At 39.5% G+C, this 16,946-nt stretch overlaps 1 non-coding gene across 1 annotated transcript; it reads left to right on the top strand.

Moving 5' to 3' along the window:
* The first annotated feature begins 15,464 nt into the window (after positions 1–15,464).
* Positions 15,465–15,571, top strand: LOC133813190 (small nucleolar RNA R71). The gene has a single exon (XR_009884228.1). It is a non-coding gene; the product is annotated as a small nucleolar RNA R71 (small nucleolar RNA).
* The last annotated feature ends 1,375 nt before the right edge of the window (positions 15,572–16,946 follow it).

Below are 16,946 nucleotides of genomic sequence, written 5' to 3'. Positions count from 1 at the left end.
ATTGAAAGAGATATATGGATTGCAAAATGGACTTGAATGATTGATTTCCTCTATATTAATCATCATGAACAAATTGCAAACAGATTGTGGCAGCAATATTCTAGCAAAACGCCCAGGTTAACAAGAATTCATTAAACACTCATACAACTTTCCCAAATTTTATGATATTAATTCTTTTACCTAATTAAACATATTCCTATGCAAAACCAGATTTAAGAATGCAAATTCAAAGTTTAATTCTCAAAAGTTACACAAGGAAAATACACACATTCCTATGTTACTTACTAAGATAATCTAACCTAGATTATGACTTCTGTCATCCAAGTTCTTCCCATTACATTTAATCTTTCCAACATTAAACATAACTGAATATCTTACCATTGTTGTCCAAACAACAACAAGAAATTAATATGAGCACACTAGAATGAACAAGAGAGATTTTACTAAAATAAAGTGCAAGAAATTACTAGACTATAACATAGGGTTCATCAACAATTCAAGCCACCTAAAAGTTAGTTTATGGCTGAGTTAATAAAAATTAATCCACAATCAAAACAACCCATAATATTCAGATTCAGAAATCAATTAGAAAATATAAAAACAGAGTTTAGGAATAGAAGAAAGAACAAATCTAAAATGATGCTTGAGCTCTCTTTTTCACCATCCTTCTTCCTTGTTGATTTATGGGTTTCTTTCCTTCTTCTTGCTGGTTTTTGTTTCTACAAAAATGGCTTCCTCTCCTCTATTTATGTTGAAGCCTCTCTAAGTATCATCTAGGTTTCCTCATTTTTCCCTCTTTTTACCATATTACCCCTCTACTTGGTAAAAAAAACGTGGGTCTCCTCTTTTGGGCATTTACACTCAATTTTTGACTCATACATTCTATACTTGCCGCCTCAGCCACTATTCCAGCTCACTCCTTTGACTTTCCATGTGTTCCTAGGTGTCCAAAAGCTACCTGATCAAAATGTTTCAGCAAAGTCTACTTTGCTGCAGCAAAACTTGATAATTCAGCCATCAAAAATTCATTTTAGATAGTTTCACATGTTAGTTCATTCTTTGTACAATATTTATTCATGAAACTATTATCTTCACCCATTAGCTATTAAAAACTACAAAAGAACTAAACTTAACTAAGATCATAAAAACACCAAAGTTAGCTACAAAAGCTAAAAATACACTAACATCTTCCACAATTATAAGCTCAAAAGCACATGAAATAACTTTTTATTCAAGAGTTTTCACACCCGCCCCCCCCCCCCCCCAAACTTACGACATTACTCGTCCTCGAGTGATGACTCTAAAAACAAAACAAAAATAACAAAAAGACACAAAGAGCACAAACTAAACAAAAGAAGGCAAGAAAACAACAAAAACAAAACACAACAAAAGTGGACAAACTTTGCTATGCCAGTGGTAAAAAGGGGAAGGCTCTCGAGAAATTTATTTTGAATAAGAGAAGCTAAATTTCAATCTTTCACAAGTTTTAAACCAAAGTCTTCAAACATTAATGTTGTTGGCAAAATATGTATCAAGTGTTTCACCCTTTAGTGCGTGCATAGTTTTTCCTAAACATTTTCAATCACCAAAAATCAAGCTAGACCTTGGTCCTAAAGCTTAAATATTTTCTCCATAAGTTACTTAGTAATTTCCTCTCCACTAATGTAGACAAATACCACACCAAAGATCAATAGGACTTTATCAAGCTTGTAATGATAGGCTGGGTGAAGGTAGGATAAGAGAGATACATTTTGGCTCAAATCACCCTAAGTACCTCAACCTTTCTAGGACTTAATTACATAAATGCACACATTAATTTCCCCAAAGAAAACCCCACAACACAATATAAATCTTGCCACTAACCTTTATTACTAACATACAAAGACAAAAACTACAACAACTTTTCATTTATTTGAAGAGTTACACCCTCAAACTTATTTACAAAAATACATACTTTTTGCTTTCTTTTTCTTTTATGATTTTTTTTATTTTTTTTAGATGCTTTGATGCAAGGGAGTGAACTCTTAAAAAAAAAAATCTTTTCAGATGTTCTATTTTTTTTTTAGAATGAAGATTAACAACTAAATGGCAAGAGAACAATAAAATTGAGAACACACTCACTCCCCAAACATAAAATCAACATTGTCTCCAATGGTGAAAACAAGCAAAAGAAGAAAAGGAAAACACTCATTCAATTTTCTCTCTCACAATCGATTCCTCTCAACCCCCCAAAATGCACAACAAATAAATCCTAAAAAGATCAAGGTGCTAAAAGGGTGTGGTGAAAAGAGGTGTTTATATATATATATATATAGGCTAATGAGTGGCTAAGAAAGAAAAGTGACACTTAAGCTTAATGGGGTGACGAGGGATAACAATGCAAACAAGGTAGGCTTCAAAGGCTCAAACGGTCCAAAGATTGCCTAAATCACGTCATCGGTGTGGTATTGTCTAGGATTTCGCCTCAAGGAAAATCACTAAGTAATTCTAGAAACTTAAGCTTTCACAAGAAACTAGCTCTTTCTAGGGTCTAAAGATTGTTTAATTAAGCTATGCGCACATGAAAATGAGAAACACTGACAACAATCAATGGCGAGCAACATTTCCACCCAAATAATTTATTGTAAAATTTAAGTAAGAAATACATTCAGCTTCAACTTAGATATATTATATTTTTGTAAATATTTTTTTAGAATGTCATCGAGCTCCCTAGTTAAACACTAACCAAGCCAATGAATATCTTCAAAAGAACGACAACACAACAAGACAAAGAAAAACTAAAGATAGAACAAAGATAACTATACTAATAAAGTACCTTCCTAGCAACAAAACACAAGGAAAATGACTCAAATTTTGGTGCTCACTACACAAAAATCACCAAAGAAACATAACTAAGTACAACACAGAGCACCCGGTACACAAAAAACAAAATTCAGTATCAACAATTGAGACCAAAGTATAACACAACACAAAATTGTTAGTAAGCAAGAACTACACCTAAAACAAAGAATACAAAGAAACAAACATAAACAAAATCAAATTGGGCAGCAGGGGACTATAGCTTGATTTGGATATGGTGGCTTGTGAGGGTCGGGGGTGAAGGGAGGAGATGATGGCGGCTATGGAGGAGGGCTGATGCGATGCAGGCTACTGAATGGGAATTTTTTTTCTTACATATAGGGATTATTTTATGGATATATATATATAATATCTAGATTTCGTAATATATAAGTATTTATATTATATATATATATATCTATATATATTTATATATATTGCTATATTTTTTTTTATTTTTTGTATATATATATATATGTGTGTATTTTTTTTCTTAACGAACCACACCCCTAACTTGTGTCTGCCCAAATTGCCACCATTTTGCCTAAGTTTTGCTTCAGCAACCAAAATTTGACGTAACTGTTCCTTTTTTTCGAAAATTTTTGTTCCCAGTTGGCTGAAGCAAAAATGTCGCAAAACCATAGACCCCAAAATTACTTCCAAAACACCAATTTCTTGCTTTCTTAACACCTGAAATACATAAACACACATAAAACCACTCTAAAAACATCACAATAAAATGAAATTAAAATTAAAAAAATAACAATAAAAATAAAGATAATTAAAAATACTCATATATGAATATTTTTTTCATTTTTTTATTGATTTTTTTTCTTTTTTTTTCAATGCATTTTTATTCTTTCTTTCTTTGAGTTGCTTTACAAATGAATCCTCCAAAAATCATAGCAACCAAAACTTCATTTTTTTTCAAGAAAACCGAGGTTTGGTATTGCTCAACCTCGGTTCCTCCAAACTTTGCTCCTTTCCTTGTTACCTTAAACGGTCTTTCCAAATGCTCATCATATAATTCCACTACACCATTGAGAAACACCTTGCACACTAAGAACCCACCATCACACCTTGATTTCACTAGAGAGTTCGAGAAAAACACTTTATTCCCAACTTCCAACATTTGTGATTGAGGCTTTCCACTATGTTTCTTTTTCTTCGATAGCTTTGGATGCGACAGTCAAAATCTCGTGATTCATAAGGGGAAAGACCGGGTAAAGCTGTGCAATCCCACACCGCCTGGGGAAGGTCAAGTGTGATGATTCTAAGACTGTGTAGGTATGGGACTACACAGTTGAAGAGGGATTAAATGGATTGATGGATACTACCTATGACAGCAAGATGCATCTTCTTTTTGGTAGCCCATCACTTGAGAACTCCAAAGTTAAGCGTGCTTGACCTAGAGCAATTTGATGATGGGTGACCTCCTGGGAAATTTTCCCAGAAGCATGCGAGTGAGGACAAAGTACACTGGAAATAATCGTGTTGGTTTGTAGGGAAAGTCGTCATTCCAGGAAGCAACCATAGTGACGTGGGGCGTTACATTGGAGGTTGAGATGGTTCTTCTTCCTTACTTATCCATGGCCCCCCACCTTTCTCAATTTCTTCAAAAGGGACCTTTTTCATGACTCCATTGCTATACTTTCCATGCATCTTTTCAATCAACTTGAAGTTAGAAGCATTTATGGCCAAACAAGCTTCAACTTCATTAGGAGAGCGTATAGGATTAAAAACCTTAAATGTGACTTGTTAGTCTTGAGCTCGAATGGTGAGCTCTCCTTTTTCAACTTCTATCAATGTGTTCCCAGTGGCAAGAAATGGTCTCCCCAAAATGATCGGTACATCCTTATCTTCCTCATAGTGAAGAATAATGAAATCTGCTAAAAAAATGAACTTGTCAAATTGTACTAGGACGTCTTCAATATTTCCCTTCGGATGCACCATAGAAGAGTCAGCTAATTTCAAGGTGAGTGTAGTTGGCCTTGCTTCTCCAATTTCCAACTTCTTAAAAACGGACATGACATCAAATTAATACTAGCTCCCAAATCACAAAGAGTTTTACCAACTTCTTGTCCCCCAATAGAAATTGGAATTGTGAAACTGCCCGGATCCTTCAACTTTGGAGGAATTTTATCCTTCAATATAGCACTACAACCATCAGTCAAAGCAACCGTTTCAAATTCACCAAGCCTCCTCTTCTTTGTCAAAATATCCTTCAAGAACTTCACATAATTAGGCATTTGTTCCAAAGCTTCCACAAGAGGTATGTTGATGTGGAGTTGCTTCAAAACATCCAAAAATCTTTGAAATTGACCATCTTGTTGCTGCTTTCGAAAACGTTGAGGAAATGGTGGAGGTGGCTTGCTCATCGGCTTCTCTGATGCATTTTGCTAAGGAATTGCTGCAGCAATTGCTTCAGGATCAGCATTTGACATTTTTGAACTCGCAACTTTTTCTTCCTTAAACATACTACTTTGGATTGAAGTGGGCTAACTGTTTACCTTAGGATTATCCTCATTCAACTCCAAATTTTTACCATTCCTCATGGTGATCGCCTTGCAATGCTCCTTACCATCTCTCCTTGGATTTTCAGTATCACTAGGCAAGGTGCCTTGTGGTCTATTCCTTAGCTCATTAGCTAGTTGGCCCATTTGAATTTCTAAGTTCCTCAAGGATGTTTCTTGGTTCTGAATCACATCATCATTCTTGGCCATATATTCTTTCATTAAACTCTCCAAAGAGCTTGAATGAGACACTTGAGGAGGAGGTGGTTGAGCTCTTGGTTGTTGTTGAGAAAACCCCGGTGGATATGTAGGCTTGTTTTGCATTGGTGCTCCGCTTGAAATAGCTACTTGACCCCCCCCACCCCATGAGAAGTTTGGATGATGCCTCCACCCCGGATTATAAGAGTTCGAATATGGGTTATTACGGTTGCCATTTTGATTCCCCACATAACAAAATTGAAGCGGGATTTGAAGGACAACTCTTAAATGTGTGTCCATCTCCACAATAAACACAAGACACATCAGCAACTTGTCCCATAGCATCTGGTTGTACCATTCCCCCCAAACTCATTGTAATGCCCCAAATTTCCTAATAAGGTCTAGGACCTTGATTAGGAGGCCGGGAGGGCCATAATTGCTTTATTATGCTATTTAATGATCATATGCATGTTTAGGTGTATTAAATATGCATGTGAACCCATTTGTGATTAATTGGGTGACTTTCATATTTTGGCCATTTCGGGCATTTTTGGCATATATGTGAAATGGGCGTGGTGCTTTGTTATTATCTGGTTATGCCAGGGTTACCCAGCACAAGACGATCCTCGGAGGTAAGCTAGTGGGAAAGTCACAACGGGATTTAAGCTTGACTTGGAGTAAGTCAAGGGGTATTTAGAGCATTACCGGGTTATTGGGTAATGGGAATTAACATTTGGTGATAAATTGGGAGTTAGTAAGACCAGGGGGAAATTCTGGAAGTTTTGACTATAATGTCCCCGGGGGTGTTTTCGGGACCCCGAGCATTAGGTTTTATTGGAAGCTACTTAAGCTTGAAGTAACCTTTTAAGGAAATAAAAAGAACGTTCTGTACGTTCTCTCTCCCAAAAGTTCCCTTTTCGTTCCCGATTGCATTTTCGAAGATAACTTGAGTTCTAGGACTCGGAATCAAGCAAGGATTGAGGCATAGCAATCCTAAGGAAGATTAGAAGCTTATTAGCCCGAGGATTTAGTTTTTAAAAGTTTTTAAGCTTAGAATTGGACTTTGTGAATCGTTGGGTTTTTAGGTTGTTTGAACCTTGGGTTTTGGTGGTTTTGGACCATTGGGGAGTTTGGGAACTTTGATTTGATGATTTGGGAATGTTTAGACATGTTTTTGGGAGGTTTTAAAAGGTTAAAACGAAGGGAAAATGGCTGCCCCGAAGTTGGGCCACGGCCTTGTTCTTGGGCGCCACGGCCCTTGCTCGATGAAGCAGGTGCCCCAGTTTTGCCTTGCTGGGCGCCGCGACCCTTGGTGTTGGGCGCCGCGGCGCTTGATTCTGGTGGTGCTGGGGGCCGCGGCTCAGGGTGCCAGGGCCGCGGCTCAGGCAGGCTTTTGAGCACATTTGGGTGCTTTGACCCCGGGAACATGGTTTTAGGCCTCGGGATCATTCCTACTACCCGGATTAGTGAGGGTTGATGTCTTGGAGGCTAAGTTTTAGTTCAAGGGTTGGTTTTAGAGCTTGAACTCATTGGATCACCATTTGTGGTTGTGACTAGGTTAACACTAGAGGCTTGGATCAGGATCGTGCTTGTGGCTCATTTGTTGGTAACCTGTGCTTGGACCTAAGGTAAGAAAACTGCACCCCATATGTGACATGCATGGTTATGATTGATGCATGTTGAATGTTTAAATGTAAGCATTGATAGCATAATGAATGCTTGGCAATCTTGCCCATTTTCATATGATTATTGTTGAGGCATGCTGGATGATTAAATGTGATGCATGTGATGCACGAGAAACATGTGATTAGGGCATGCCATGAATGATGAGTATGAGATTGGTCAGAGCTTGAGTCTCTGAGTTTGTGCATGATCATAATTATGCTAGCAACTGTTTAGTAAGCATGCTGAATGCCCTATTCGCGGATAATTGGCATATGATACACATTGATAGCATTGCTTACCTGTGCATGGTACTGACTAATTAGTCAGAATGGTCTTAGCGTGTATCACGCAAGCCATCAAAGATGAGGTCTATTTGACTATCAGCATTGAATGACTCAAAGAGCATTAATGCCAGACCGACCCCGAGGGTCGATGAATGAAATAAGCGCTTAGAGGCTAGTGGCTTACTCAGCAGCCACTCTCCCATTTGAATTAGTGACGTGCTTGTCAGTCACTCAGTAAGGTTTACCAGAACCTATTGAAGGTTAGAGGCTTACCCATCAGCCACCCTTCCATTTGAATTAGTGACTTGCATGGCAGTCACTCAGTATGGTTACCAGAACCTATTGAAGGCTAGAGGCTTACCCAACAGTCACCCTTCCATTTGAATTAGTGACTCGCTTGTCGGTCACTCAGCGTGGTTTATCAGAACCTCAAGTGTTGCGACACTCATTTGATGAATATCATAAGTGCTTGAAGGCTAGTGGCTAACCTAGCAGCCACTCTTCCATTTGGTTAGTGACTTGTTTGGCAGTCACTCATCTGATTAGGATTGACTTGATAGTCCTCCAATCAGAAGGCTAGGATTTCTTATCCTGGATACCCCAGCATCTGTTTGAATACATTTGCATGCTGAATAGAGCTATGAATGCTAGGCATGCCAAATATGATTTGAAATCATGATATGACTGCTTATGAGCATATGAGTTTTCTTGCTGGGCTTCGGCTCACGGATGCTTTGTGGTGCAGGTAAAGGAAAAAAAGAAAGCTGGACCATCTTTGAGTTGGAGAGCTTAGGTGATGACGTGTACATATGAAGCTGCTCGACCAATACTTGGGCGAGGTTTGAAAGTAGAACTAGGGCTGAACCCTGTTTTGCCGCTTAGAACGGCCTGTTGTAAACACTTTCTTGTGATAAACTCTGAAATTATATTTTTGGGATCCCAATGTATACAGTAAACGTTCTAGTGAAACGTTTTATCTTAACCAAAGTTTTTAACCCCTAAACCGCTAATCATACTTAGTTACACGTTTATGGCCAAACGACTCGATTAGCGAGTTTAGCACTGTTTGCAATGTGCACTGTAGCGGTCCCTGGAGTTGGGGCGTTACAATTTTGGTATCAGAGCAATGCCATGGTTTATGTGTTCCTGAAGACAAGCTGGGCAAGTACACTCATCACTGAAGATAGCTTCACTCAAGGAATGGTAACTATTTTTGTAGTTATGTGCTTAGCTGCTTAAATAGATTGTGAATGCTTTACCTGCACATTTCATTAGGGAGCATGAGATTCTGATAGAGCTTGGCTCTTCACTATTTGATTATATGCTCCGTGGATATATTTATGAATATGATCATTTGATTACCTGCTCTATGATTACATAATTGTGATGTTTGCATGCTTGATTTGAGGCATGGTGTGAATGTTGGAAGAGCAGGGATTTGATTGTTGTAAGAATGCCATGGGAATGTTTATAGCACTGCAGCAATTTATGAATATGGTGTGGTAAGATTGATTCCGTGGGGGGAAAACTCATGATATGCTCATTGTGGCTAATGGGTCAAGTTATTGACTGCGGAACAGGTTTATAGCCAAGGCAGTTATGAGGCCTGGTGGTGGCTATGCAGAGGTTGGGGATTTCAGTCAGGGGTTGAGTTCCTCATCTACCCCTCAGAGTTTTCAACAGATAGTCACAGATTTGCAATCAAGATTGCAGAGGCATGAGGAAGAGATTAGGTGTTTGAGGCAACAGCAGAATCAGTTGGGAAGTACCTCTTCCTATGTTGTGTCAGGAATGGCACCAGGTTTGGCTCAGCCTAGGGTTGAGAGCAGATGGGAATTTCTTTGTGGAAGATTCCAGGAATATTACCCTCCAGTCTTTGAGGGAGGCCTAGATCCATTCAGAGCTGAGCAATGGATGGGCATGGTCAGCTCCGTTCTTGATAGTATGGGGCTGGTAGGTCACGATAGGGTGATCTATGCGACATATGTATTGCGGGATGATGCTCAGACGTGGTGGGAAGTGATATCCCAGACACGAGACACAGCTGTGATGGATTGGAAAGAATTTAGGCAGCTGTTTAATGAAAAGTATTATTGTGATGTGGCTAAGACTGCCAAGATGAATGAGTTTCTGAATCTCGTTCAGGGAAAGGCATCAGTATCCGAGTATGTTAATAAATTTAATGGGTTGGCCAAGTTTGCTTTAGACATGGTACCCACAGATGTGGCTCGGAAGGAAAGATTTGTTCAAGGATTGAATCCTGGAATAGTTCAGGGCATTAGAGTTGCCCCAGTGCATGAGGTCTCTACCTATGCTCAGGTGGTAGAGAAGGCTCTTACTGTTGAGAGCATCAGAGATGAGGCAAAGAGTGCCATGAAGCATGGAGCTCAGATAGTGGTTTCTCCATCTATTGAAGCAAGCAACAAGAAAAGCTGGAAGCCTTACCCAGAATGCGCTCGATGTAAGAGGCATCATCTGGGAGAATGCCGAGCAAGGGCATGTTTCGTATGTGGAATAGTTGGGCATTTCAAGAAGGATTGCCCGGGGCTAAGAGAGCTTGAGCAAAAGAGGATGGATAGCTTGACTCCAGCTCGAGTGTTTATTCCAGAGCAGTCAGAGTCTGGGACTGGGACTAGCTCCTCAGGAGTGGCAGGTCAGTTTTCTAGTTTTACTTCTGAGCTATGCTGATTGGCTTTGGTGCCATACAGTTCCTTTGTTTGTTGCATATAGAGAGGCATAAAATTGATATGATGATCACATGGTTGTGTTGTGATGGGAACATAGTATGGAATTGACAACTTAAAAGGTAAGTTGGGTTATGGAAGGACCCCTCAGTAGTTGAGTAGAGGTGGTTATGACTGGCTTGGATGTGGTCTGAGAATAGAAAGCCTTGAGGCAGTTGGTGCTATGCATAGCTTTGGTATGCTGATGATATCTGTGTGGAGAGCTAGAGTTTTATGGCAGAGAGATGCATAGAACTCTTAGCTAGCGTGGTGGATACCACTTAGACTGTGTCAGTGGGATCAGGACAGGCTGGACGAGTCTGTGAGTTCCTGAATGTGTTTTCAGGGGATTTGTCAGGGTTTCTGTTATATGAAGAGATATAATGGTGGTTTGATTAGTACCAGGGATAGAGTTGAATTGAGAGCATTGTATTGAATGGCTTAGTAGAGTTGTAAGAACTCGAGGCTTAGATACTGAGTGAGAAGGAATTCTCAAGAGTTGATCTTTGATCCGGTTAGTACTAGTTAGGGATCAAGGGAAAAGAATATGCAAAAGGCTGTGTTTATAATAGATAAAGAGCACTAGGAGGTGCTGGATTGTATTTTGGGAATTTGGTTAACGCTAAGTGTTTATGGATCAGATGAACAGAGCGTTCAAAGGAATTATTTGAATGGGAATATGTGATCGTCTGGGACGATGATTTTATGGTATATTCTCTGTGGAATTTGCTAAGGTCAAGGGATACCTTAGAAGGCGGGAGTGTCCTTGGATGGGTATGGTATTATATGTGTTTTGTGGAAAGAATTCTGAGTCTCTTTAGACAGATCAGAATCAATTGATAGGTTGTTATGACACCTCAGTGATACAGAGAAAAGATTGCTTATGTAACACGTTGGTAAAAGAATTTGATTAGAACTAGAGTGGTGTTTCTGGTGGAACAATGGCCAGTTCTGTGCTTGAGATTATTATCTCAGAGGAACTAAAAGGAAAGATGACTAAGTGACTCTCAAATAAGAAAGATTGAATGGAAGTCCTAGCTGGACTAGCTAGGGGTGATACAGTATCAGATATAAATCTATTGTGATACAAGGGTCATGAGGATCAGACTTGTGGTCTGATGGACACTGGGATTAAATGGGAGATTCTGGATGAATCTCATGTTACTTTCTGATTCTCTTCGTTCAAGCATCATGTCAGTGTACTAGAGTGTGAAAGTTTTACGATGATGGCCTGAGATGAAGAGGGGTATAATGGAATGTGTGGTTGAGTTCTTAACCTATTAACAGGTTCAGACAGGGTATCAGGGATCAGTAAGGTTATTGTGACCTTTTAGTATTATGTAATAGAAATAAGAAAGCATCGCGATGGGTTTCGCGATGGGGCTACCCAGGAAGGTGGGTCAGCATGATTGACTTGGGACATTTTGGACCAGTGTTGTGAGTAAGATTCCTTTTGGTTATAAGAATAAGTAACACAGTGGATTAGTGTTCAGATCTCTTTGTGAGAGAGATAGTGTACCTTCTCGAGAATTAAAGGCTTATCTTATTAGATGAAGACTTCATTGTTACTTCCAGGTTATGGAAGAGTGAGGGAAGGCGAGGAGTATATAGATGGAACTCAGTACGGTTCATTGTTCTCAGACTGATGATAATCAGAGGGAGAATTGTCCAGAGTTGAAAAGTACCTTATGAGATAAGGTATGGTGAAATATGTTCGTCACCCTTTCATTGGAGTGAGATGGGTGAGATGTAATATCTGGATCATGTGATGGTTTAGGGGACCATAGAGGTTATTAGAGGTTGGAGCATGGATGCTCACTTCTCAGACTGAATGAAAAAGTGTTACTGAATTGAAAAGCAGGAACGTGCAGTTCCACGTAGGAAGTTGTGTCTTCTCAAATGAATCACCATGGTAAGGAGTGATGAGTGCAGGCAAGTTGAGCCTAGATTAGTATGACAGTTTGAGTCCTGGATGGGACTGGTCAGACTATCTTTTGCTGGACCATAGTCATGGCTCTCATGGTTGTACATTGTTCTATGTATTTCAATGCAGTGGACATGGGTTGAAAGAACTCATGAGTTGAGTTATGATATTCTGAGGAACAAAGTATACCTTGATTTAGGGTATGTTGCAAAAACAGTGAGGTCAAGAGAACGACATGGGAATTGGACTCAGTTGTGCGGAATTGATATTCCGGGCAGTTCAGATAAATTTCGAGGACGAAATTTCTGTAAGGAGGGGATAGTTGTAATGCCCCAAATTTCCTAATAAGGTCTAGGACCTTGATTAGGAGGCCGGGAGGGCCATAATTTCTTTATTATGCTATTTAATGATCATATGCATGTTTAGGTGTATTAAATATGCATGTGAACCCATTTGTGATTAATTGGGTGACTTTCATATTTTGGCCATTTCGGGCATTTTTGGCATTTATGTGAAATGGGCGTGGTGCTTTGTTATTATCTGGTTATGCCAGGGTTACCCAGCACAAGACGATCCTCGGAGGTAAGCTAGTGGGAAAGTCACAACGGGATTTAAGCTTGACTTGGAGTAAGTCAAGGGGTATTTAGAGCATTACTGGGTTATTGGGTAATGGGAATTAACATTTGGTGATAAATTGGGAGTTAGTAAGACCAGGGGGAAATTCTGGAAGTTTTGACTATAATGTCCCTGGGGGTGTTTTCGGGACCCAGAGCATTAGGTTTTATTGGAAGCTACTTAAGCTTGAAGTAACCTTTTAAGGAAATAAAAAGAACGTTCTGTACGTTCTCTCTCCCAAAAGTTCCCTTTTCGTTCCCGATTGCATTTTCGAAGATAACTTGAGTTCTAGGACTCGGAATCAAGCAAGGATTGAGGCATAGCAATCCTAAGGAAGATTAGAAGCTTATTAGCCCGAGGATTTAGTTGGAAACAACTCAATCGGAGGTAATTCAAGTTTAAGTTTTAAGTTTTTAAAAGTTTTTAAGCTTAGAATTGGACTTTGTGAATCGTTGGGTTTTTAGTTTGTTTGAACCTTGGGTTTTGGTGGTTTTGGACCATTGGGGAGTTTGGGAACTTTGATTTGATGATTTGGGAATGTTTAGACATGTTTTTGGGAGGTTTCAAAAGGTTAAAACGAAGGGCAAATGGCTACCCCAAAGTTGGGCCGCGGCCCTGTTCTTGGGCGCTGCGGCCCTTGCTCGATGAAGCAGGTGCCCCAATTTTGCCTTGCTGGGCGCCGTGGCCCTTGGTGTTGGGCGCCGCGGCGCTTGATTCTGGTGGTGCTGGGGGCCGCGGCTCAGGGTGCCAGGGCCGCGGCTCAGGCAGGCTTTTGAGCCCGTTGGGGTGCTTTGACCCCGGGAACATGGTTTTAGGCCTCGGGATCATTCCTACTTCCCGGATTAGTGAGGGTTGATGTCTTGGAGGCTAAGTTTTAGTTCAAGGGTTAGTTTTAGAGCTTGAACTCATTGGATCACCATTTGTGGTTGTGACTAGGTTAACACTAGAGGCTTGGATCAGGATCGTGCTTGTGGCTCATTTGTTGGTAGCCTGTGCTTGGACCTAAGGTAAGAAAACTGCACCCCATATGTGACATGCATGGCTATGATTGATGCATGTTGAATGTTTAAATGTAAACATTGATAGCATAATGAATGCTTGGCAATCTTGCCCATTTGCATATGATTATTATTGAGGCATGCTGGATGATTAAATGTGATGCATGTGATGCACGAGAAACATGTGATTAGGGCATGCCATGAATGATGAGTATGAGATTGGTCAGAGCTTGAGTCTCTGAGTTTGTGCATGATCATAATTATGCTAGCAACTGTTTAGTAAGCATGCTGAATGCCCTATTCGCGGATAATTGGCATATGATACACATTGATAGCATTGCTTACCTGTGCATGGTACTGACTAATTAGTCAGAATGGTCTTAGCGTGTATCACGCAAGCCATCAAAGATGAGGTCTATTTGACTATCAGCATTGAATGACTCAAAGAGCATTAATGCCAGACTGACCCCGAGGGTCAATGAATGAAATAAGCGCTTGGAGGCTAGTGGCTTACTCAGCAGCCACTCTCCCATTTGAATTAGTGACGTGCTTGTCAGACACTCAGTAAGGTTTACCAGAACCTATTGAAGGTTAGAGGCTTACCCAACAGCCACCCTTCCATTTGAATTAGTGACTTGCATGGTAGTCACTCAGTATGGTTACCAAAACCTATTGAAGGCTAGAGGCTTACCCAACAGTCACCCTTCCATTTGAATTAGTGACTCGCTTGTCGGTCACTCAGCGTGGTTTATCAGAACCTCAAGTGTTGCGACACTCATTTGATGAATATCATAAGCGCTTGAAGGCTAGTGGCTAACCTAGCAGCCACTCTTCCATTTGGTTAGTGACTTGTTTGGCAGTCACTCATCTGATTAGGATTGGCTTGATAGTCCTCCAATCAGAAGGCCAGGGTTTCTTATCCTGGATACCCCAGCATCTGTTTGAATACATTTGCATGCTGAATAGAGCTATGAATGCTAGGCATGCCAAATATGATTTGAAATCATGATATGACTACTTATGAGCATATGAGTTTTCTTGCTGGGCTTCTGCTCACGGGTGCTTTGTGGTGCAGGTAAAGGAAAAAAAGAAAGCTGGACCATCTTTGAGTTGGAGAGCTTAGGTGATGACGTGTACATATGCAGCTGCTCGACCAATACTTGGGCGAGGTTTGAAAGTGGAACTAGGGCTGAACCCTGTTTTGCCGCTTAGAACGGCCTGTTGTAAACACTTTCTTGTGATAAACTCTGATATTATATTTTTGGGATCCCAATGTATACAGTAAACGTTCTAGTGAAACGTTTTATCTTAACCAAAGTTTTTAACCCCTAAACCGCTAATCATACTTAGTTACACGTTTATGGCCAAACGACTCGATTAGCGAGTTTAGCACTGTTTGCAATGTGCACTGTAGCGGTCCCTGGAGTTGGGGCGTTACACTCATGTTCTTGAGAAGGTTAGTCATTGAAGAAACTTGAGTGGTCGAAGCTGTCAATGCATCCTCTTTAAGTATACAAGCAACTTTTCGACTTGTTGAGGCTCTAACATTGGACCATTGATATTTGTTGCTAGCTATCCTCTCCAAAATCTCATAGGCTTCATTGTAGGACTTAGAGAGAATATCCCCATTAGTTGAAGCATCCAACACCATGCGAGTGGAAGAACTAAGCCCATTGTAAAAAGTTTCCATTTGTATACAATGCAGAATCCCATGGTATGGGCATTTCCTCAATAACTCCTTGAATCTCTCCCAAGCTTCACAAAATGATTCATCTTCCAGCTGCCGAAATGACATGATTTCATTGCGAAACTTGGCATTTTTTGTGGGAGGAAAGTACTTCATCAAGAATTTTTCAGCCAACTCATTCCATGTAGTCACTAAGTCTGGAGGAATGGTGTTTAGCCAAGCTCTAGCTCGATCCCTCAAAGAGAAAGGGAACAATTTCAACCTTAGGGCCTCATCACTCACTCCTTGTAGCTTGAAAGAATCGCTCACCTCGAAAAATGAACGAAGATGAAGATGATGATCCTCAATATGCAGCCCACTAAATTGACCCACTGTTTGCAACATTTGGAACATAATGGACTTTAACTCGAATTGGGGTGCTTGAATTTCATGCCTAACAATGCCCGGATTGAGCTCATTAAACATAGGGGCAGCATATTCCCTCATGGTTCTCTCTCTATCATCAGCCATAGCAATTGCGTTAGTGATATTATTAGCACCCTCAACTGCTTCAACCTCTTCAGCCATATTAAGGTGATTTTGAGCCCATTGTTCCCTTAGTCTTCTTCTAACTGTTCTTTCAATATGAGGGTCAATAGGAGCTAGTTCAATGTCTTCTTGCTTGTTCATATAGTAAATCACCTAAGAAAACACAAGAGCAAGCAAACAAAGTCAGCTTAACAAAGAAAAAAATAAATTGCAAGTAATTGATATTACAAAAATTTCTAATTCTAATCCATGGCAACGGCGCCAAAATTTTTTTGTGATAAATGTAAATTGATTTAAATACACAAGTGCACGTAATTACTACACAACTTAAAAGTACTAAAAATCAAATGAGTTGTTTTTAGGCTAAACAAAATATTAAAAGAGATGGAAATATTGAGATTAAAACCAAACTAAACAAGAAAATTGAAAGAGATATATCGATTGAAAAATGGACTTGAATTATTGATTTCCCCTATATTAATCATCCTGAACAAATTCCGAACAGATTGCGGCTGCAATATTCTAACAAAACTACAAGTTAACAAGAATTCATTAAACACTCATAAAAATTTCCCAAATTTTATGACATTAATTCTTTTACCTAATTAAATATATTCCTATGCAAAACCAGATTTAACAATGCAAATTCAAAGTTTAATTCTCAAAAGTTACACAAGGCAAAAACACACATCCCTATGTTACTTACTAACATAATCTAACCTAGATTATGACTTCTGCCATCCAAGTTCTTCCCGTTACATTTAATCTTTCCAGCATTAAACATAACTGAATATGTTGCCATTTCTGGCCAAACAACAATAAGAAATTAATATGAGCACACTTGAATGAACAAGAGATATTTTACTAAAATAAAGTGCAAGAAATTACTAGACTATAACATAGGGCTCATCAACAATTCAAGCCACCTAAAAATTAGTTCATGGCTGAGTTAATAAAAATTAGTCCACAATCG

The sequence above is a fragment of the Humulus lupulus genome, chromosome 1 (genome assembly GCF_963169125.1).
Source record: "Humulus lupulus chromosome 1, drHumLupu1.1, whole genome shotgun sequence".
NCBI classification, from domain to species: Eukaryota; Viridiplantae; Streptophyta; class Magnoliopsida; order Rosales; family Cannabaceae; genus Humulus; species Humulus lupulus.
This window is presented reverse-complemented; position numbering and strand designations above follow the sequence as displayed.